The sequence below is a fragment of the Theropithecus gelada genome, chromosome 9 (genome assembly GCF_003255815.1).
Source record: "Theropithecus gelada isolate Dixy chromosome 9, Tgel_1.0, whole genome shotgun sequence".
In the NCBI taxonomy this organism is placed as follows: Eukaryota; Metazoa; Chordata; class Mammalia; order Primates; family Cercopithecidae; genus Theropithecus; species Theropithecus gelada.
The window spans coordinates 11,465,819-11,486,940 of record NC_037677.1 but is presented as its reverse complement, the minus strand read 5'-3'; the positions used below and the strand labels follow the sequence as shown (position 1 = coordinate 11,486,940).

General features: G+C 37.2%; 1 protein-coding gene and 1 long non-coding RNA gene across 2 annotated transcripts in view; both read left to right on the top strand.

Annotated features, from left to right (window-relative positions):
• Positions 1–21,122, top strand: part of USP6NL (USP6 N-terminal like) — a 155,877-nt gene that overhangs the window by 26,697 nt on the left and 108,058 nt on the right. The window lies entirely within an intron of this gene.
• Positions 10,248–19,602, top strand: LOC112632049. Its single transcript, XR_003121245.1, has 2 exons — positions 10,248–10,286; positions 18,075–19,602. It is a non-coding gene; the product is annotated as an uncharacterized LOC112632049 (long non-coding RNA).

Below are 21,122 nucleotides of genomic sequence, written 5' to 3'. Positions count from 1 at the left end.
TAACGTTTATTCCAAGGCTATACACATAGAGCTAAATGTGTTTTTGTGGAGACAGGGTCTTGCTCTGTCACCCAGGCAGCAGTGCAGGGGCGTGGTCTTGGCTCACTGAAATTCCTCCTGGGCTCAAGCGGTGATCCTCCCACCTCAGCCTCCTGAGTAGCTGGGACTACAGGCACCCGCCACCACACTTGGCTGATTTTTGTATTTTTAGTAGTTTTTGGGGTTTTGCCATGTTGGCCAGGCTGGTCTTAAACTCCTCACCTCAGGGGATCTGCCCGCTTCAGCCTCCCAAAGTACTGGGATTACAGGCGTGAGTCACTGTGCCTGGCCAGTAATGAATTTTTTAAAACTAATAATGTTATTTGATAGCTTTGTTGGAATCTAGAGTAGGTCCAAATTAGTTGAATGCTCTGTTTTCTTGAATTTTTGATTTTGAAAATGAAGTCATATTTAAATTTCCATATTATGACTAAACCTCTTTTCCATATTTCTGTGTCCATTTGCACGTGGCTTTGCAAAGTTAAAAGAAAAGTCAGTTCTACACAACAGGAGACTTCCTTAAAAATTGAAAATGTAATGTGTAAATTAGAATATGTTCAGTTATAGTATATTATGTATGGCTTTTAATTAACACTGTTTTTCCATGTAAGGGCACAACTCTCCTGTCATCCTTTACTTGCAAGAGTCACCTCAATTGTAATTTAATCATTAATTTTGTAATTATTTATTTAATGCTAGTTTCTCTTTGTAGAATGGAAGGAGGTTGATTACCCCTGTAGAACAGCAATTGGCATGGTACCTCTTACATACTAGATACATAAGAAATCTTGTATGAATGAACAGGATTTTATTGCCTTTAGAATACACTTTGTATAGTCAGTAGATTAAGAGTTTCCCAATGTTGTGAAGATGAATTGGAATAATATATTTTTATTTCCCATGTTTGTGAAAGCTTTGTACATGTTTATGATAGTGTCCACTGAGCTAGAGAATTGACAAGTTTCTTGTCTGCTGTTTATAAGCAAAATGAATTATCATTTGATAAAGTATTTTTAAAGACTGATTTTCAATGAATTGCTAAGTTAATTCTATTAATACAAATACTTCTGTTCATAAACAATTACTATCATATAATCTGCTTTGAAATTATATGAGAGGAGGATAATGTTGTCATCCACAAACACATATTCTGTGGCTCTTTCCACATCTGCCAATTTCAAGTTGTCAATGAGTTTTTATTTTTTGTAATAATGTGCTGTGTTTTATATTGTAGAAGTTTGTAGAGGTTGATTTTCTACATTCTAGAATGAAGTGACTATATTTTTCCTCCTTTAAAACTTAAGTAGAGGCTGGGCGCGGTGGCTCACACCTGTAATTCCAGCACTTTGGGAGACTGAGGCGGGCGGATCACCTGAGGTCCGGAGTTTGAGACTAACCTGGCCAACGTGGCAAAACCCTGTCTCTATTAAAAATACAAAAATTGTCTGGGCGTGGTGGCTCCTGCCTGTAATCCCACCACTTTGGGAGGTCGAGGCAGGCGGATCACTTGAGGTCAGGAGTTGGAGAACAACCTGGTCAACATGGTGAAACCGTGTCTCTACCAAAAATACAAAAATTAACTGGGCATGGTGGCGGGCACCTGTAATTCCAGCTACTCAGGAGGCAGGACAGTTGCTTGAACCCGGGAGGTGGAGGTTGCAGTGAGCCGAGATCGCACCACTGCACTCCAGCTTGGGAGACAAGAGCGAAACTCCATCTCAAAAACAACAACAACAACAGCAGCCACCACCAAAAATTAGCCGGGCATGGTGGCGGGCGCCTGTAATCCCATCTACTGGGGAGGCTGAGGCAGGGAAAGTTGCTTGAACCTGGGAAGCGGAGGTTGCATGAGCTGAGATCGAGCCACCCCACCAAGCCTGGGCGACAGAGTGAGACTCTGTCTCAAAAAAACACAAAACAAAACAAAACAAAAAAACCCAAAAACAAACCAAACTTAAGTAGAATGACAAATAAATGAAGGAAGCTGATTTCTTAACCCAAAAAAGAGAGAAGAGTTAGAAATGGTTTATAGTTTAATATTCTACAGTCTTTTTATATTTTCAGGCCAGTGGACATCTTGAATATTTACAGATTATGTTTGTCACAATAAAATTCTCTCTCACTTTTTTTTCATCTCATTTATCTACATGTTCTGAAAAGGATGACAGTAGTTCAATTCTGAAATGTATTTCCAGGAAAGCCAAAAAAGTTTTCTGAAAAGCGGGTTAAAAAAAGTCTGAATCATTGCCAAGAATGAAAAGATGCTGGGTTGTTATTCGTATGATCAAAAGAATTTGTAGGCTTAGAGCACAGTCCAAATATTCTTCTCTGTGTTTTTTGCATAAAAATGATGTTGATGACACATATGAAAGTGTGAAAACATGTTAGTTCCAAAAAATATGCATAATAGTACCTCATTTTTGTAAAATCAGTAACAAAAAAGTACAAAGTAAGTCTAAAAGATTGTCAGTAGTGCTTATCTCTGTATGTGGGACCTAAGACAGATTTTTATTTTCTTTTGGCTTAGTTTTAGATTCTTGTTTTTCTATACTGAACATGCATTATTATTATAATAATAAGAAAAACTATTAAAGATGTGTTTGACAAAAAGAAGAAAATAGAGACCTATTAATTTGTAATTCTTTAAGAGTCTAGGGTGTTGGTGTGAATTACTTATAACATTATTTGCTCTGAATAGCAGTATAATTTTGCTTTAGAATTATACCAGTTCTCTTGTACTTTTTCTATTTAGGGCCAAACAAGATTTTGATATTTTTCCTTTGTGTGCCTCCCCCATCCATCCATCCATCCATCCATCCATCCATCTATCATCTATCCGTTTGTCATTCATCCATTCATCCCTCCATCGATCCATCCATCCGACAAGAGTGAAATCATGATATTTTATACCTTTCATGTTTACGTAGTCATTTATAGTTAGCTTTTCCTATGTCATTCTTCTGGAGCGGTGGTTCTGAACCATGGCTGAAGGATCATTTAGGGGAGCTTTTAAACTTTGTGGTGCCCAGGCTGCACCCTAGGACAATGCAGTCACAGTCCCTGTGGATGGGTTCAGGCATCAGTCCTCTTTGAAACTCCCCAGGTGATTTCACTGCAGATTGACAATCACTTGTCTAGAGTCCAGTTTTTTTAATGCCATCTAGTATTCCATGGTGTACACTCACTGAAACTTTATTAAGTTCTTATTGTCGGACTTTTCGATTATTTCCCCCTTTTTTTTTTTTTTTGCAATTACAAACAATACACATTGCAAACATCCTTGTAACTAAATTTGTGTGCATGACATTTGTGTGCATTTTTATATGCAAATATAAAATATAAAAAAAATTTTATATTTGTTAATATAAAATTCCTGTCATAATATTACTGTTCAGATAGTATGCAAAAGGTTAAGGCTTTTGATTCTTTCTGCCACAATGGATATCATGATTTTGATTTGTCTAATTTGGAAATTTTTAGAAATTCTATTGTTTAACTATTGATATACCCAAATATTTATTAAATAACAACTAATGAGTCTAAAGCTATAATAGGAAAGCTTCAGATGTTACTCAAGACAAGGTCACTATCCATGAGGAACATGGTCTGGGGCAGGGTTTGTCAACTCATCACTACTGACTTTTGGGACTAGATAATTCTTGTGGAGGTTGTTCTATAAATTGGAGGATGTTAACCAGCGTCTTTGGCTTCTATGCACTAGATGCCATAGTACTCCACCTCCTGTTGTGACAATCAAAAATGTCTTTAGACATTGCCGCCTCCCCAACCCCCACTGGTGGTTTGTAGTCTGCAAACTACAGCCTGTGGGTCATATTTGGACACACATTCACATGTGTATTGTCTGTGTGTATTGTACAATAGCAGAGTTGAGTAGTTACAACAGTGACCACATGATGGCTTACAAAATAGAAAACATTTACTATCTAGCTTTTATAGAAAATGTTTGCAGACCATAGATCCACTCTATCTCCCCCATGAGGGACATGGTCTGGGGCAGGAAAGTAACTTGTAAATAGCTAAAATTAATTGGGATAAGGGTTCTGATAGATTTAGGTATGTATAGGGTGTTGTAGGTGTGGGAAGAGAGGGAACAGCTGATTAATGCCCTGAGAAGATTGGGAAGATCTCTCTAAGGAGATAACAAAAATTAGGTCTTGAAAATCTGAGTAGAGAAAATGGAGAAGTTCCTGTAGGCAGGGGGCATGGAATATACAAAGGCAATGGTGTTGTATTCAGGGAATGGAGGAAAGTGTCATGCGCCCACTGCGTGTAATTGAAGTAGTACTGGCAAGAAACTTCAGGAATCGTATCTGCAGTGGTAGATGGGGACTAAATTATAAATGAGGCCACACTCTGTGCTAAGGAATTTAGACTTATCTGTGTGCAAATGGAAAGCCATTAATGTTTTTAGACAGGGGAGTGATTATCAATTTGTGAGTTGAAAGATTTTTTCATATGGTATTCTGATGTTACATTCCCTGATTCCTGATGCTCTGTTGAAACCTGCCCTGCCAACTCAAAATTGGTTTTAGCGCTACTTTGCCACTTAGCACATTCTTCTTGGTTGTGAGCGTCTTAAGTCTCTAATTCCCAGTGCCTACCTAGCACATAGTAAATATTCAATGAATGCTTGTCGAATGAATGTAAATATTACTTACAGGATCTTCAAACTCTTTTTCCCCCTGCACCCAGCGTTGTGCCGGTAAATGTTTAACAACCAGCTGCTGGGGAATGTGGGAGGGAGAAAACCGTGATTGTAGTGTTTGCTAATTTCTGTGGTATAAAAACACCCACCACAGCCAATTTTAAAACTTCAAGCTACCAGTGAGATGGTACAAACGAGATGTAGCTCATCACTGCATGTATCTAGCAAGTACCTAGTAAAATGAGATGAAGTGATCCCTTGCATTTTTAAGTTGAAATAGAAAGGTTTTTATTGTAAGTTTTAAATTCTGTAGTTACAAAGGATGATATTTTCATATATTGTAAGTATTGACATTTAAAAATAATATTCTCAAATCACTCTTCTAAATCAGGAATGGAAGGGGGTTTCCCTAACCTGATGAAGGGTATCTATATCTGCATTCTTTAAAAATGCTAAAAATGTTTTTTTTTTTTTTTTAGAGATCAAGTCTCACTCTGTTGCCCAGGCTAGAGCTGGAGTGCAGTGGTGCAATCATAGCTCATTGCAGACTCAAACTCCTGGGCTCAAGGCATCCTTCCGCCTTAGCCTCTTGAGTGGCCTGATAGAGTATCTATAAAAGGCTTAAAGCAAGCATCATCTTAAATTGGAAAATGTTGAAAGCATCCCTTTAAAGTTAAAAAAGTAGAAAAGTATGCTGGTTAGAACCACTTCTATTAAATATTGTATTGATGGTCTTAGCCAGTGCAGTAAAACAAGAAAAATGAATTAGAAGTATAAGGATTGGAAGGAGGAAATGAAGTATTCATTTCAGATGAGGTTGGGTATGGTGGCTCATGCTTATAATCCCAGCAGTTTGGGTGGCTAAGGTGGGTGGATTGCTTGAGCTCGGGAGTTTGAGACCAGCCTCAGCAACATAGTGAAACCCTGTGTCTATAAAGAATATAAAAAATTAGCTGTGCGTGGTGGCACACCCTGAGTAGCTGGTGGTCCCAGCTACTTGGGAGGCTGAGGTGGGAGGATCACTTGAGCCTGGGAGGCAGAGATTGCAGTGAGGATTGTGCCACGGCACTCCAGCCTGGGCGACAGAAAAGAAAAAAGAAAAAAGAAATACAAGTGATATTATTATTAGGTAGAGAAAACCAGAAGAATTTACAGATATATTGTTAGAAATAAGGAAGATGTTAACAGTGTAGCTACAGGTACTAAGGTACAAGGCCAGGCACGGTGGCTCACGCCTGTAACCTCAGCACTTTGACTTGGTGGCTCACACCTGTAATCCCAGTAATTTGGGGGGGCCGAGGCTGGTGGATCACCTGAGGTCAGGAGTTTGAGACCAGCCTGGCCAACCAACATGGTGAAACACTGTCTTTACTAAAAATACAAAGATTAGGTGTGATGGCAAGGCACCTGTAATCCCAGCTACTCGAGAGGCTGAGGCAGGAGGATTGCTTGAACCCAGGAGGCAGAGGTTGCAGTGAGCTGAGATCGTGCCATTGCACTCCAGCTTGGCTGACAGAGGGAGACTCTGTCCCCCCGCAAAACAAACAAACAAAAAAACAACTAATGTACAGAAGTTAGTTGCATGCTTATGTATCAGCAGTGAAAAGTAATTAAGAGACTCTGTTTTCAATAGTATCAGAAAAAATAGAAATAAATCTAATGAAAGATATGTAAGAATTCTAAGTTGGGCGTGGTGGTTTACGCCTGTAATCCCAGCACTTTGGGAGGCCGAGGTGGGTGGATCACGAGGTCAGGAGATCGAGACCATCCTGACTAACATGGTGAAACCCTGTCTCTACTAAAAATACAAAAAAATCAGCCTGGCATGGTGGCAGGCGCCGGTAGTCCCAGCTATTTGGGAGGCTGAGGCAGGAGAACGGCGTGAACCCAGGAGGCGGAGCTTGCAGTGAGCTGAGATCGCGCCACCGTACTCCAGCCTGGGCGACAGAGCGAGACTTCGTCTCAAAAAGAAAACAAACAAAAAAGAATGCTAAGGGAAAATCATATAGTTTTAAAAAAGGATATTAGGAGGACCTAGAAATAGAGAAATATACCATGTTTTTGTACAGGAAAACTTTGTATCAGAAAAATATCATTTCTCCCTAGTTAACATATAGACCAATGAAATTCAAATTGTATCGCAGTCAGGCTTACCAGGGAACTTATTAGGTGATTTTAAATTTTATATGGAAAGAATGGAAAGGTAAAGAGCCAAAAGTAGTTAGGACATTTCCAAATAATATCAGAGAGGGAGGATTTTTTTTCTGTCAGATATCAGGACTTATTATGAAGTTACAGTCAAATTAACCAATGGGATGTAGCACTTGTGTTATTCTATTTGGGCTGCTCTAACGAAATATCATAAGCTGGATAGCTTACAAACAATAGAAATTTATTTTTTACAGTTCTGGAGGCTGGGAAGTCCAAGATCAAGGCACTGGCAGGTTTAATGTGTGTTGGGGGCCTGCTTTCTGGTTCATAGATGGCGCCTTCTGGCTTCTCCTCATGTGGTGGAAAGGCAGGGCAGCTCTCTGGGATTATGTCTTGTAAGGGCACTAAGCCCATTAATGAAAGCTGTGCCCCTATGATTTAATCAACTCTCAAAGGCCCTGCTTCGTGATACCATTACCTTGGGGGTTAGGATTTTGGGGGAACTTAGACATTCAGATCATGGCATGGAGGAAATTGACCAATGGGATATGTTGAAGTGAGAAGAGCCACCTATGTTGTCCCACAGCTCCACCGTGCCTCTTTTGGATTGATACATTCCATAGAGTGAGTGAGTCAGGATCTCATTTTTTATTTTGAAATAATTTCCGACTTAGGAAAATGTTGCAAGAATAGCATAAACAATTCTCATATTCTTTTACCTGGATTTCCCCAGTGTTAACATTTTATGACATTTGTTTTCTCATCCTGTGTTAATAGTATTGCCTTTTTTTTTTTTTCTGAAGTGTTAGTGAGTTGAAGTATTTACCCTTAACTATTTTAGAGTATATATCCTAAAATCCAAAATGTTCTGTTACATAACTACAGTGCAGTGGTCATAGTCAGGAAATTAACTGATAAATCTATAGACTATGTTCATATTTCACCACTTCTCCCAAAATGTCCCATATTTCCCCTCAACCCTTTTTGGCCACTATGTAATCTGGGATTCTGTGTTGCATTTTGTTATCCTGACTCGACTGTCCTCTAACCTGTAACATTTCCTCAGTCTGTCTTTGTCTTCTATGACTTTGGCATTTTAAAGAGTTCAGCTCAGTTATATATATCAGAGTATGTGATCAAATATTTTTACTAATGTAATGTGTGATGAAAAATGAGGAAAGAAACAAGAAAAAGCTATTGATTGCTTAGCAGAAGCTAAGCATTGACGGTAGTGAACCAGTGTGTTCAAAGAGATTGCTATGTGATTTTCATTTTCAAAACCAGTGATAATACCAGTGAGATAAGGAAGATGATGATTGAAATTTATGAGACATGAATTTAGATATGCCTCTCTTCCCTGACCAGGTATGGAGGAAATAGTTGTCCTGCATACCTCCTTACTTGCAGAACGAGAGAGACTGGGAGAGAGGAAAGCTAGTGGAAAGTTACCTGTCAAAACAGTACCTTCCGAAGGTCTTCTCCAGAAGAGAGGAAGTAATTTCTCAAGAGCTGGAAACGTGATTGGAAAACAAAGGCAGCAGATACTTAACACTTACTACGTGTCCCAAACTGCCCTAGGAAATGGGATGAGGCACAGAAAGAATTGGGGAAACTTGAATTGAGGAGTTAGATTTCCACCTTTATTTGTTTAAATTTACATCTTCAGAGGGATTCATTCAAGATCACAGTTTTGGCTTGAGGTTTAAAACTTGGTCTTTGACCCATCTGAACTCTTACTTCGATTTAGGTTGTGAGTACAAACATGTTCTTTAAAGATGATAGGGAATTAGGAGAGTGGTCCTTTTTTGTCCTCCCTTTCCAAGTATTTTCTCACTGTCGTGGCTTGGAGCACTGATTTCTGAACCTAACACCCATATGGAGCATACATTATGGGTGATATATATGTACATGTTGTAGCATGTCGTGTCTGAAGAGCTGAAAACTTCACCTTGAATTTTAAAACTAGACATTTGTACAGAGGGCACTTGCTGGAGAGAAAGCAGAAGGCTGAGTTTTGGATCAGTTTTCTTGTAACCTTGGTTGATTCACTGTGCTCGGTTGTCCAGCTGAAAAATGGGAAAATAACAAATAAGCCTTTAACTGTCTGAAGGCAAAGGAACTGCCTCTGACTTACTCTGGGATCTAATATTTTATGGTATGTTAAAAATGTAAAAATAATTCATGGGAAGGAAAGAAAAATAGGAGAGGAAAATTGGCAGTACAGGAAGAGGAACAAATTGCTGGTGGAGAATCAGTTTAATAAACATAGCATTTAGCCATGTTCACCTGAATATCATTTTTCTCATTTAGTTAACTCTGTAGGTTTACTTTGAGAAGGGCTGCTATGGGATAAATAGAACATATAATGAAGGTATTAAATATTAATTCATCATTTGTTAAAACTTGGCTGTTAAAAATCATATGGAAGGATTAGTGATTATACTTGTTTTGAAATTATCTGGTCCATGCCGCTTGATGTTGAGACCATTGAATTTACAGACTCTTATGGGAATTTCTAGTATGCATGTGAATTTAGACTTCTATTCATGGACTGGGATGTCAGAGGTGTATATGTGAGGAGGAGGATAAGGAATTTATAGGATATTTTTGAGGCACCATATCTTTTATGCAAATCTGGGAGCTTGGAGTTAGCAAGATAGATTTTATTTTTATCCACATTTTATTTTCTGTTTCAAATATAAGGTTTTTGAGAAATTGGAAAAAAGTATTAAGGCTTTCGACAGTGCAGGGTATTTTGGTTGACTACTTAAAAACTTGCACATAGCATCTGTGATGCACTGTGTGAGAATTTATAGCAGAGCACTTTATTTTTTCTGTCATGGCTTTTGTGAGAAAATGTTTTCACTTTGCTTAGTGATTTACGGAAGATTATCCGCATTTTGTTTTGTTTTGTTTATAACTAGTTAAGGCTGTGCATAGTAATACATTTTGGACTTTGAGGATGGGGCTTTCACATGTGCTGAAATCACTTTGAATCCATCATTTCAAGAAGATACAGCCTGTCCTTTCGTTGTTTCTTATTAACTGCTTCAGAGCCTTCGTGGATAGCTAGGCAAAGCATTCATTTCTCTGAAGTTCAGCTGTGTTCGTGCTTGAGCTTTCTGAAAGCAGAAATGAGCTTCTGGTGATGAAACCTGTTGGATTTCTAGAGGAAGCAGCTGGAGTCTTTGGCTTGTTAACTAGCAATGATTCAAGTCTTGCAGATTGTAAAGGAGCTGGTGACACCATCAAGGCAAAAAGCAGCCACAGTGAAGGAAGGTAGGATCATTAGCAGAATGAACAATCAAGCACTTTCAAGGCACTCAGATTTTGCTAAGTATCGACCTAAGGATGTGCTATAAAAAGGGGTTTTGAGTTTCTGTGTATGCTTTTGCATTTCTGATATATTATGGTATCTGAAAAGGATCAGGTAATGGCATAATTGTTAACATGCCTCATTATTACTGTTTTTGAACAAAAATTAGGGGCATATTATTACAGGGAGTAAGGAGAGGTTATTGCATTGCTGCTGTAATAGTACTTTTCACGTTGTAAAGATCCTCTTGCATTATGTATTTTGGAGGTTGAAGAATAATTTTTGTAATCCTCATTTCTTTTAATTTTAAAATATAAATATTCATAGCAGATATCAGAAGAGAACAAGCTAGGATTCTGCCTATGGCAGAACATAAGAACTACATGATTTTTATTTGTGTGAATAGCTGATGATATAATAGTTATAAATATGAATTTAGCCAGTGAATAGTAGATTTTATTGCCTTTTTTAGTAAATAATTCTGTTTGTGATTATATGCTTAATCAATGTTATTTATATTAAAAACAGTCTTATGTTCATAGCATGTGTCTAGAATGTGCTGAAATACATTTTTGAAAACATTTTAAAATTGCATGTCTAACTTATATATCTTAAATGAGCTAATGTAGATACATCTTTAAAGATAGACTTGTATATTTTACTTTTTAAGCATTTAAAATAGTACATTTCTAAAATGATAATTAGGAATTGATTTTCAAAAATCACAGGCCATCAACTCAGTTGATTATATTGGCAGTTTCACTAAATTATGGTTTAAAATCAGTTGGTAAATTGATATATCAGCCTTTTCACATGTAAGCATTCACATGTATTAAGCATTCTATCTTTATATGATTTGAAGAGTGTACATATAACTCAGATGATATAAAATGTAGATTATTTTATATTTTTTCTTTAATGTGATATAATCTGTGTTTTAAAGTAAAGCTTATGAGATTCCATAAGTCTTATGTAAAATGATTTAGCGTGGTAGTATGAATTGTGATACATAAAATAGTCAACCATATAAAGAATATTAGAGCTGAAAGAAATCTTAGCATCTCATCTTTTTTTTTTTTTTCATTTTGTGGAAGAATGTGGTATTTAATGATTGAACAGATAATGCATCTCAAAAAGAGAGACTGTTGTCATTTAACTTTAAAAATGTGGCAGTATTATTTAGGATACTTTACAGTTATTTACCTCTTGCTTTCTACTTTATTTCTGCTCCCTTTCTGAAATAGAAAACTACATTCCCGTCTCTCAGTAGCAGGATTCTAACAATTAGGTATCTAAAGACAATACTGCTTTTACTATTTCAGGAGAATATAAATTAGTTAATTTAATCCCATCTGTTTGAAAATGTCAGATTTATGTAGTTTGACCTTTACAGTCAGAATTTTTTATTGGAAATTTTTTTTAGTTTTTGTTTTCATTCACAATCACAGTTACTTGGAATATACCCAGGGAAAAGAATAATAATTTTTGTGCCTTTTCAAATGCACATATATAGATATATCTCATATATTACAGGAAACATGAGATATAAAAAATACTACCAAAAGATACTTATATATTAAATAAGATACTTATATCTTATATTAAAGTAGCAGTAGCAGTATATTAAAATAGTAGAATGGCTTTTGTTCTCAGACTTTTGTTTAAAATTTTTCAGACATAATTTTTTTTTGTGACAAGCAGGAAGTATATACATACATTTTTTTCTTAGAAGCTTTTTCAAACCTCTTCTTATAGTGTTCTTAATCATTAACCAATTTACTATTTTATCCTTTTGCAGAATATTGTTACATTTTACCAATTTTTCATATTGACAGACTCCTTGAAAAAAACAAAGCCGTTCAGACAAATATAAAACACTGACTCCTAAGAAGAGAGTTTTTTTTAATCAGTTCTTTAAAATATAATATGAATTTGGATGGATGTAGAGAGAATGTGGCATTTCTAAGTATTGTATTCATATTAATATTATAAATAGTATGAAATTTATTTGTGAAGAGAAAATTATCTTAGAAGTATCAAAGTTTGGGATAAAATTATGATAAATGGTTTGAGAGAAGTTTTTATTGAATACTTTTCCTTGGTATGAGATAGAAACAAACTTATGCTAAGTAAGAGTCAAGGATATGGTTAAAAATTATTTTGGGGGCCAGGTGCGGTGGCTCATGCCTGTAATCCCAGCACTTTGGGAGGCTAAGGTGGGCAGATCACCTGAGGTCGGGAGTTCGAGACCAGCCTGACCAACATGAAGAAACCATGTCTCTACTAAAAAAAAATACAAAATTAGCCGGGTGTGGTGGTGCATGCCTGTAATTCCAGCTACTTGGGAGGCTGAGGCGGGAGAATCGCTTGAACCCGGGAGGCAGAGGTTGCCATGAGCTGAGATTGCACCATTGTATTTCAGCCTGGGCAATAAGAGTGAAACTGTCTCAAAAAAAAATATATATATATATATATATTTTTATATATATATATATTTTGGGGAGGGAGGGAAATTATAAAAATGAATGGAAGAATAGATGAATGGTGTAACATGCGTTTGTTAAGACAGTCTTGTCTAATAAGTGTTTGTGTAGTTAGGCAACATAGTCTAGTGGGTTAGTGTGTTTTGACATGAGGCTGTCATGGGCAGAGTTAAGAGAATGTAACCTGGTGGACCAGGGAAAAGGATGGGATGAGTGATAACTATGCAAATTGGAAAAACAAACTTTCACAGTTTTCCCTTCAAATGTCCTCATTGGCCTGCATCTCTAGGGCCAAGCTTCACTAGGTTGGCAAGGTGAGACACCATTGAGCCGACTGAAAAGTAAAGCCACACCATCTCCTCAGATGTGTATGAGGTGTAAGTGTAAGCCTAAGAGCTGTGTGTTACTGAAGGTCCTGGTTTTCTCCTTTAAAAGCCTCATGTTTATTTGAATTAAAAAACTTTTGAAAAACAGTGCATGTTTCTCTATCTTGTTAAACAAAAGTGTGCTAAATATGATTGAATTTTTCTTAATAATTCAAATTCTTAATTTTGCACTTTTTGTAGGTTAGAGAACCTGATGACCAAGGTTATTAAAATTAATTCTAAAGTAAGAGTAGATTTTGAATAAGGGCCTTGAAGGGTCTCTCTTGTTATTAAGACATACGAGCTTTGGTATCTGTCCTGACCTTTTTATTCCCATGTTCATTCCTTCATACTTTTCCTTTAGATTATGACAGTAGCCTCCCCATTCATTTTATTCAATAAACACATATTGAATACTTGCCACATCTTAGATGCAAGGGTGTAGAGATGTATCCTCAAGGAGCTCAGATGCAAGTGGTCAGAGACGAAAGTCAGTGATTACAGTGTTATGACAGGCATTGTAATAGACAAGGTTATGGAACCTCGAGTGGGGAGGTCCTTAACTGACCCTCTTAACTTTCCCTCATTTGGTGATGAGAGGACTGAAGGAATTAAATTGTTCGATGAGGTGACTGATGCTGTCAGTTGAGCCAAGTCTGAAGGCATGCATAAAGGCTAGCTAGCGTAGGGAAAAAGAGAGTTTGTGTGAGCATCCTGAAGGAAGAGTCACGAAGGTAAGAGAGGGCACAAAGTGTTGGGAAACTGCAAATTGTTACGTACGGCAAGAAAATAGGTGAAGGAGGTGCGCAAACGTGAAGAATCCTCTTACGGTGATGGGGGAGGATGCATGAAGAAGCCTGATCATTTAACTCTGTGTGCCACCCTTCTACTGCTGTGTGAAATGGCTTTCTGAAACAATTTGCCATAAAACCTAGAATTTGGGCTTAACCTATGCGATATTTCTGGCGGTATCACTAAATCTCTCCACGCACCCTCTGTGCCAGCTACATCAGAATACTTGCTGCTTCCCAAATGTGCTGCTTCATCTGGATGGCGAGTTTTTCCCTCCTTCTCCAGCAGTCACACTCCTTATCAGATCAGCCTTCAGGTTCCAGTACCACACCTGCCAAAAAGCATGTTCCCTGACTTGTACTCCCCTCACTTCTCTAGGTTAGATTGAATCATTTCTTTCTTTATATTCTCTTAGCATTTTGCTTTTGCTTCTATTACTACACTTTAAAAATTCTGTACATGAAGATTGTATTTATTAAATTGACCAATAAATGTTAATTGCAATACATTTGTTGGTTTGACTTACTGAACATTTCTACTTCCATTCTGTTTTTTTAGTTGTGTTTTAGATGGTTAAGATTGTCATAATATGGTCTTAGATAAGCGAAATATTATAACTAGTAACTTAAGCAGTGGACAGATAAATACATAAATGAACCCTTTCAGATTATTTTGTAGATATTGCAGATATATCAGATATTTTGTAGATGGATAATCGTTTTCAGTTGTATTTAGAATGTACTCATTTTGCTATATATGTTGACAATTTACGCTTATGAAACTAAAGTTATAACATCTAATTTATTTAGTTGTAGGTTTGTAGTTCTTTGTGATTTACAAAGTTTTCATGCCCTTGACCAAAAAAGAAGATACCATGACAAGAATTATTGAATGAGAACTTGAGAAGTGGCTGCTTGAGACAGTGTTCATTGTCCACCCAATCTCCATTCTCTCGTTTAGAGTGTTAGTGCCCTCAGTTAAAAAACAAACCAGCAAATGAACTCTCTTTCTTAAGATGTAAGCAAAAGCCTGCTGAGGATTTCTGGAAAGGTTTTACCTTCTGAGACAGTTGTCACCTCTGCTTTTCTGTTACATCCTTCTTTCTACCTGGAATGTGAGTGCAGTTCATGGAGTTATAGCAGCCATAATGTGACCGTAAGGACAAAAGCAATATGGGGTAGAAGAAATAGAGAAGGCTAGTCTTTTGTGACACCAGTGACACTAAGGAACATTTGTACCAACCCTTAGTTACCTTTAGACTTTTTTGGCCTGTTACTTGTAGTCAAACTGATCCTCTCTAGTATGGCATCTAATGTGGTAAAGAATAAGACTAGAAGTAAAAGCATGTCATTTAAATATATAACTTAAACACTGTTACAAAGTACTTTGTTCTGTGCTGGGATTTGGCAGTGTTATTTAGAAGTAGCATATATCCTAAGGTGAAACATGGATGTGGCTATTAGAATGTGGTGAGAGGGATATTGATTTGGGAGCTGGAAGACCTGCGATCTAGTTTTACTACCATATGACTTTAGGTAGGTCAGTGAATGTCTTTGTGTCACGGTGTTTACTATCTGTTATGTGATTAGATGTTCTCTAAGATCTTACAGAGCATTGACATTCATATTCTAATTAGTTTCTTGAAGCCATTTTTGTTTTTTATGGTAACCTCTTGAATTACAATGTCGATTCAAAATGCCTACCTATGTTTACTCTTTGCATACAAGCGCGCACACACACGCACACACAACTACCCCCCGACACACACATTGATACATCAGGTAACAGTAGTCTTAGAAAGTTGTGCATTCGGCTTAGTTATGACTAGCTTTTAGAGATTTTCACATGTGACCACTAGGCTGATCCACAGTTACGTGAGTGATTTAATGAAGAGGAAAGGCAGCAAGAGGTGGTCAGCTAATAGCGTGGGCGTTAATCAGAGGTCTCGATCCTGGATTTGCTCACTCATTTGCTGTGTAACCTTGAGCAAGTTATGGAACTTCCCTGTGCACTAGATTCTTTATCTCAAAAGTAGAGATAATAATAGTGTGTATTTCCCCAGGTGTTATAAGGGCTGTGTGAGATCATGTGTATGAGGGACTCACACAATGCCTGCCACACTGTAAGGAATAGAGGTAAGCTGCTGTTGATGTTTTTGTTATTTTTATTATTGTTGTTATTCTGTTGCTGATGTTGCTCTTCTGACCTCTTAGATGGCTAATAATTTGTTTGTAGGTGTTTATGTCTGGAACAGAATACAGGGCTCTGTGGATAGCAGTCTGCTTCAATATAGTGATGTTTGTTAATTTTTGTAACAGTGTTCCCTCATTTGTACTTGGAAAACTATAAGCAGTGTATTTATTCCTTAAATTTAGATATGTCATATTTGAAGTCAAAATTGTGTGTGTGTTGTGGGTAGAGTTAATAAAAGTTTTGTCAGGACTTTGTTTTAGTGAGGAGATATATTTAGTACAGATTGTAATTAGTTTAATAATGTTTTAAAGAAAACTGAGTCCATTTTATTTAGCTCGTTGGCCCAGTGTACCATTGTCTTAACTATGGAAAGGAGTTTTTGAAGTAAGTTGGTAAATTTTACAGTCAGTTGTTACTTGAAACTTGAAATGACCTTGAAAGGTTTTCTTTGAATTGTTTAAACCATTAAATTTGTAAACATATACAATTATTTGTCAATTAAAAATAAAATGAAATTTAAAGAATAAAATTGACTGCAATGGACTATTTAAGCACCATTCCTTCCCCTCCTCCATTTTAAAATTTTTGAGACAAGGTCAGGCTCTGTCAGCCAGGCTGGAGTACAGTGGTGAGATCATAGCTCACTGCAGCGTTGAACTCCTGGGCTCAAGTGATTCTCCTGCCCTGGCCTCCCAAGTAGCTGGGACTACAGGCATGCGCCACCGTGCCTGGCTAACTTTTTTTATATTTGGTAGAGATGAAGTCTTACTGTGTTGCCCAGGCTGGTCTCAAATGCCTGAGTTCAAGCAGTCCTCCTGCCTTGGCCTCCCAAAGTTTTGGGATTACAGGTGTGAGCCACTGTGCCCCGCAGCATTCCTCTCTTGCTTGTCACTGAGTCTCTTAATAAAGCAGGACCGTATATTAAGTAAGAATATGGTCTGAACTCTCCAGCATGGTGGCCAGTAGCCACATGTGGTTGAATAATTAAAATTAAGTAAAATAAAAAATTTAGTTCCTCATTCTAGCCACATATTAAGTGCTCCATAGCCACATTGCAGCAAGCTCTATCGGACAGTATTGGATAGATTGTGTAACCAGATTGCCTGAGTTCAGCTCTCGAATCCACTACTTACTAGTCTTATGACCTTGAGCAACTTAGTTTCTCTGTGCCTCAGTTTCCTCATATGTAAAATTGGATTAATAACCTCAGACAAAAGTTCTCATAAGTTTGTGAATGTGGATTAAAGGAGGCAGCGTTTGTAAAGTGCTTAGAATGGCCCCCATTTAAGCACTTGGTAAATATGTGGTGTTTGGTAAATAAACAAATGTGCGTGGTGTTCAGATTTATTATGCTCTGTAGGAGTACTGATTTTTTTTGTCCTTTCTGTATCTTTTATTGCCCTTTGAGAAACTATTTATATATGCCAACCTGCTGAATGCATTTTTCATGTTTCTCTTTTACCACAATTTAGACTCATGTTTCTGCCACACACTCTAGCTTAAAAATGTATTATGAGTGCTCACTGCTTTCAGGGTGAAGCACAGCCTACTTCATCAGGCATCTCGAAGAGTACAGCCTGCCCTTCCCAGCTCATTTTCACAGCCATCCGGCTCTAGCCCTGTGTTTTGTTCTTTCATTAATCACTGCCTTTGTTGTTAAAAATATTTAATGGTGATGACCATCTCTTCCAATGGCATGTAAACTCTCCTGGCATGTGGAGCGCTATTATCTGTGCATATGATAAATGCTCGATATATGCTGGTTGAAGAAAAGAATCTTCAATATTTGAATTGCAATCAGTATTGCTATTAATATCAAAACTACATTTGTTCAAGTAATCTCTGAAGTAAAGGGAATCCAAAACCCATTCTGCCATCTGTGATGTCAGCATCAGAAATGTGCTACTCCTTACCAGCCTCTCCACTTCTGTGCATATTGGCCTCAATGGTGAGGGGCTGGATAGTAGCTCTGATCACTGCAGTTTGCTACCCTACACCATGGTGATATGTAAATCACCATTGCAGATGCTTTCTGGATGATACATTCTCTTTTTTTTTTTTTTTTTGAGATGAAGTCTTGCTCTGTCGTCCAGGCTGGAGTACAGTGGCATGATCTCGGCTCACTGCAAGTTCTGCCTCCTGGGTTGATGCCATTCTCCTGTCTCAGGCTCCCAAGTCACTGGGACTACAGGCACTGGCCACCAAGCCCGGCTAATTTTTCTGTATATTTAATAGAGATGGGGTTTCACCATGTTAGCCAGGATGATGTCGATCTCCTGACCTCGTGATCTGCCTGCCTCGGCCTCCCAAAGTACTGGGATTATAGGCGTGAGCCACCGCGCCTGTCCTGGATGATACATTCTTAAAGAATGCTGATTTTATCTTGGTTTCTTGCTTCTTTAAATTATCTCCCATGTTCTTTGATTTGCTCCATGTTGCTTCTTTCTGCGGTCTTCCTGGGTATACTCAAGTGCGTATCGCATATGTTTAACAAAGGAAAAATAGTGTTAAAAGAAAAAATACCACCTAATATAAGAAGCAAAACATAGTTTTTATGTTTCTGTGATAATGACATCCAGGTATGATTTAGGTTATTTTTCACTTTAAATGGGCTATTAACTTCACGTGAGAAAAAAACTGTAGCAACGTTAACTCCTGTAGAATGATGTCTATTTGTGGTGTAGTAAGATCATACTGCTTCTCTGCTTGTTACTGTGAGTTGCTTAATAAACAGCAGTACAAGTGGCAAATCTGTAATTAGTCAGTATCAAGAGCTGCATTTTGGATTGCATGTACTATCCCAAATATATGTTGTACAAGTTACCTTGTATCATGGTAATGGAGAAAAGAGTGGATACTATAAAATCAGCAATATGAATCAAATTTACATGTGGTCCTGTAGTGTAATTGAAGGTACTCAGTCTTCTCAGACACTGATGCAATATCTTGTGTTGCTTTCTCATATTTTTTAGAAGTATCGTAGGGGATAGCTGGGAACTGGTAGAGCAGAGGTACTAAGTTCCACTTGGAAATGATTTAGAGTAGCTCTTTGAATATATCTTTACTTGCTATCATACAGCATATGTGTATATGATTATTTTCTAGAGGGTTGTACCCTTTATTAAGCTGCCAGCTTCTTGAGGGCAGGGACTGCAATTCATTCATCATTTTGGAGAAAAGTGAATAATTCTGAAGAATTTGGTGGTTCATGAGCTTGCCTGGTATTTGTTTCTGTATGGCTTATCATCTAAGTGAGATAACAGATAGTATATAATTGATAAATTTAATCAGTTACCTAATTACTGAGAGGATTCAATTCTTGCTTTGTATTATTACTGAAACAGACTGCCCAGTAAACATTATGAATGTTCTCTAGAGAACAATTAGGTTTGCAATGAGTTATTTTATTGAGAATGCTACTTGGAATTAAATGTTTATACCACTATCTTGATATAATTTAAATGTAATTTAAATGTGCTGAAGTATCTTCATTCAGATAACTTGTTACTCCTTAACAAAAGGCTGCTTGAGTATTGTTTCTCTCCCATTTGGCAGATACCATATGCAGTGATTAATAAAAGGTCATTATGCTACTTAGTCATGGAGAGTTTTTAATGACTGTTACCTGAACATCTGCTAGATTCATGACGGCAGTTAACAGAAACATCTAACAAAATATACATGCTGTGCTTTGAAAATCTGGCTTGGACTAATCTAAATGACTACCTAAGAACATTTGAATATTCCCTTAAGTTTTATATAATTGTGAGAAAGCCCTTATCTTTCTATAATGTGAACAATCCAAAATGTCAACAAAATGCTGTTTTGGAATGGCTGTCCTTGGTAATGCCAGCTTCCTGAGGGCTGCATGCTCAGGGACTGGGAGTCGTCTGTGCAGAATCGATGGAGGCAGTGGCTCTCTTGCACTTCTGATTATTATGGGAAGCCTCCCCTTGGAAATGTGGGACTGGAGTTGAGCTGAAAAGAAGGAAAAACTTCACCTAGACTCTGCAGGGAGCAAGTTGAAAAGCAGAGAATGGGTATGTAAATTATGGGTTTTTTGAAAACAGCACCAAGTACTTTTTAGAAAAATGTATTTTGAAATAATTATGGATTCATAGGAAGTTGCAAAACAGTACAGAGAGATCCCATGTACTTTATACTCAGTTTCCTCCATTTTTATATAACTTTTAGTTAAATATCAAACCAGGATATTGACATTGGTATAATCCACAGACTTTATTCAGATTTCATTAGTTTTACATGCATGTGTGTGTGACATGCATGTGTGCGTGTGTGTGTGTGTGTGTGTGTGCATGTGGTGGGTCCTCAGCAATTTTATGTGTAGATTTGTGTAATGTGTAACCATCATCAGAGCCAAGGTTACAGAACAGTTTCATCACTCCAGGTTTCCCTAACGCTACGCCCTTTCTATCATACCTTTCCCCACACCTCCCTGTCCTTCCCTAACCCCTTGCAACCAATTCGTTCTCCGTCTCTTTAATTTTATCATCTTGGGAATGCTATATAAATGGAATCATAGATTATATTATCTTTGGGGATTTTCAAAAACTTAATATCCATGAAATTGTTTCATATATCAATGGTTTGTCTCTTTTTTATTGATTAGTAGTATTCCGCAGTATAGATGTACCAGAGTTGGTTTAACCATTTACACACTGAAGGATATTTGGATTGTTTCAGGTTTTTTATTTTTTTTATTTTATTTTTTATTCTTTTTGCTATTACAAATAAAGCTACTATGAACATTGAGATTTTTGTGTAGACATAAATAGAAATTTTTATTTCTCTGGGATAGATACCCAGGAATGTGATTCATAGATTGCGTGATAAATGGATGTCTACTTTTTCAAGAAACTACCAAAAGACCCTTACTGTTATTCTTCCAAAACTTATTTACTAATGCCTAATAAAACTAGAATACTGAGAAATTAGTCAATTCACATATGATTGTACTGTGTGGAATTCCATGCTTTTAGATCAAGAAACAAGTGAAAATTTGGCAGATAAAATAGACAAGTCACAGAAATACAAATGGCTAATAACATATGAATGTTGAGTGTCATAAATAATCAGAGGACTGTTCAGTGTTAGAA